Genomic DNA, 3,603 nt, shown 5'->3' with positions numbered 1-3,603 from the left:
AGGTCATGGTGAGAACACCTTCTCAGTAAATCCTTAAATCTCTCTCATATATCATAAAGAGTCTCAATATCAAATTGAAGAAAAGAAGAGATATCATTCCTCAACTTAGTTGTTTTATCCGGTGGAAAATATTTCAATAAAAACTTCTCAGTCATTTTATCCCAAGTCGTGATAGAACCCTGTAAAAGTGAATTCAACCATTGTTTTGCCTTACTTCTTAAAGAAAATGGGAACAACCGTAAGCATATGGCATTATCAGTAACACCAGTGATATTGAAAGTGTCACAAATCTCTAGCAAGTTAGTCAAATAAGCATTCGGATCTTCAACTTGCAACCCATCAAATTAAAATATTATTGCACGATCTGAATTGTATTCGGCTTAATCTCAAAATTATTCGCTACAACTGTCGGTCTGACAATACTCGATTCAGTCTCTATAAGAGTAGGCTTAGTAATCATACATAGTTCGAGGAGCAGGATGTGCAAAAGGTTGCTGATTATTTTGATTATCGTCCATCTCCACAGTAATGTTATTTTTCTCTTAATCATCTATTAATATCTGTTGATCTTACCTTACTTCTCTAACTTCTCTCTGATTTCTGTGAGCAGTTGACTGCCTCCGAACGTACTAACATCCAGAGTGTGAATACTGCAAATAAAGATATAGATTTGAGGCAGTGTCCGCAAGTATTCGTGTCAGGTTGTAATATAGTTTGTTTATAACAAAACACTTGGTAAGAATTCTGAGGATCATACCTAAGGGATTGCAGTTTGGGGAAATCTGTTATCAAGTCAATTACGAGAAATAATTACTAATCTACTTAAGTCACGAATTAGTTGTGTTAATCAAGAAGCAATATAATAATAAGACACTAAATAAACCTAACTAAACCTAAATCTACTTCTAGGTTCCTGTATCAGTTTTTTCTATTCAATATTTTGACTACGCGAGTTCCTTTTAGCCTAGATCCAATTGTCTTACCTAATTAATTATTGAAGTAGAGTTCTAATCAATCAAGTAGTCGATACCCTAGCAGGATCTTAGATCTTCCACTACAATAAAGAGTCAGCAAGAATTACTTATCTTCCGACCTCACAGTCCAAATCGGTCCGAGGTATTACTTATCTTCTGACTTCACAGTCCAGATCGGTTCGAGGTTAAGGTGTTCACAGATAGGTCATACCAATTTTGGGCTAATTCCCACCTAAATGACATTCTATGGTTGTTAGGCCTAGGGTTTGTTTCATGTTCTTCCTTTCCCAAACAGTTGATCCGCTAAGAAACTCTATCATTCAAGTAATTAATTAAATTAAATAATTAAAACATGCAAAATATGTAGAAAACACAAATTGATTCTAATCTTTACACAAACATTCATCTAACAATGTTAAAGAAAGAAATATAAGAAGAGACTAAGGAAAAGAGATGATCATGGATTCATCGATGAAATTGTGGTTTTGGAACAATCTCCACTCGCGAAAGTCTCACTTCGGAATAGGATTTTTTGATTGCAAGAACATAAAAAAAATCTAAGTAGAAATTATGAATGAAAGAAAAAACTAAGAATCAAAACCTTAAAAATTGTCTATTTAAACTGATTACAATGGCATTTATATAGGCTAAACTCGAAATATTAAAGTGCATAAATTATCCTTGAAGTCCTTAGAGTTCAATTGGGACAAATACACCTAATTTCCCTCCAAAACGTAATTAAAATGTGCAAGAGTTTTGGGGTTGCACAAGGGGTTGATTGTAACACAGACCTGCAGTTTTGTAACATTAGAGTCTGATGTCACGACAACAAAGGTCGATTTTGCGACATCAAAGGCAATTTTGCTCTAGAACTTGTTTTTAGTTTTTTTTCGACATTAAGACATCAATATCTTGGTGCTAAGACATAGGCATCAGTTTTGGCCAAAATGAGAATCTTTAGCTCTCAACATGACCTACAAGACCATATAACCTTATTTAGATATATAAAACGTAATAAAACTACTAGAAAGCATAAATTACTACTTTATGTATGACGACCTAAATATATACTAAAATATTTTGATTTACTATTAAATAAGCTATAATTATGTGTAAAAAAGGATGTAAATAATAGTATGATTTATGGCAGACCATCAGTCTTTTCAATTTCACTATAAAAAAATAATAGTTCCAAAGGGTTTCCTCTAGTCATAAACCAAAAGAATTTGTCAAAATCAAACAAACGAAACAAATTAGAATGTAAAAATTAAATTTAAAAAAATAAAAATAGCTAAATTAATAGAAATAAAGTTTTCCTAATATTTTAGTCGCCGGCAATAGTGCAAAAACTTGATGTCCACGAAACCAACTAAAAATTTGACTAAGGCAAGTGTACCTATCAATTAACAGTATAACTACAGTGACCAAATATATCGTTCCCACAAAAACTAAAAGTACTAGTAATTACTATCCTTTTTTTTATTTAACCGATAAATTTGAGTGATCGATTAAAACTAAAATGAACAAATTAATTAACTATGAACGTGGCAATAAATAAATCGGGAAAATAATAGAGTAAACAACCAAGAAGTGAAACAATGCCTAAGAAAGAATTCACCTAGATTTCATCTGTCATCATCAATCTAAATTACTCAATTTATTCACTTAGTATCTTGATCCATAGAAATCCCTAAATAATACTAATATCTCTCTTCAAGAATAAGAGAAAATGGCTTTAGGTTGATTAATTGAAATTTCTTTCTAATTAAAACCTCTATTATCGCATTAAATCGATCAATGGATTCCCTTATTAGATTTGACTCTAATTTTGTAAATTTATGTCATCCTATTTCTAGGATTGCATGCAACTCCATTCAATTATGCTAGATCTACTCTTAAACAAAGTCTATTCCTCCTCTGATTTAAGCAAATCAAACATGGATCAATAATCTAGAAATATTAAACCAAGAATTAAGCACACATAATGGAGAACAAGATATAAGTCTTTATTGCGTAGAATAAAAATCAAAAGATAGAATTCATCATAGGGTTCATCTTCCCTAGGTATTTATAAAATTAGTTCATGCTTGGAAATAAAAACTCTCAAAGATAGTGTATTTGAAAGAAATAAAGAAACTCATTATAATCTCTTAAGAAATCCACTGAGACTCTTCAATCGTGATAGAAATCTACTTCAAAATACGATTCAATGGTGTTTTTCAAGTTATTTTCTTAAGTATTCTATGACGGGTCACTCCTATCTTCTTATTTTTGTCATGTATAGGTCTTAGAATGCCCGAAAAAGCTAAAAATCATATTTTTTTTATAGGTTTAGAGTGCAAATTGCAAAACTGACACGACCTGCCACATGGCCGTGTGGCAACCTATGTGGCTCACATGGCCGCGTGTTCAAGCTATGTGGAATGGTCCAATCCGTGTGGCCCATGTACATTGCTTTATTTTTTTTAGTTTTCACTCATTTTTTGCTTATATTGCTCCCAAATGCTCTCCTAAGTATAAAAATATGAATTTAAAGGATTATGAGCATAAAATTCACCATGAACATCGAATAATCACCCAAAAAAGAATTAAGAATGAGACTAAAACATCTTACTTTTAGCACCTATCA

At 31.8% G+C, this 3,603-nt stretch overlaps 1 non-coding gene across 1 annotated transcript; it reads left to right on the top strand.

Moving 5' to 3' along the window:
- Positions 1-107, top strand: LOC121231388 (small nucleolar RNA R71). Its single transcript, XR_005929446.1, has one exon. It is a non-coding gene; the product is annotated as a small nucleolar RNA R71 (small nucleolar RNA).
- The last annotated feature ends 3,496 nt before the right edge of the window (positions 108-3,603 follow it).

The sequence above is a fragment of the Gossypium hirsutum genome, chromosome A06 (assembly GCF_007990345.1).
Source record: "Gossypium hirsutum isolate 1008001.06 chromosome A06, Gossypium_hirsutum_v2.1, whole genome shotgun sequence".
Taxonomy (NCBI): Eukaryota; Viridiplantae; Streptophyta; class Magnoliopsida; order Malvales; family Malvaceae; genus Gossypium; species Gossypium hirsutum.
The sequence above is the reverse complement of the archived record's forward strand: the minus strand, read 5'-3'. Positions and strand labels throughout refer to the sequence as shown.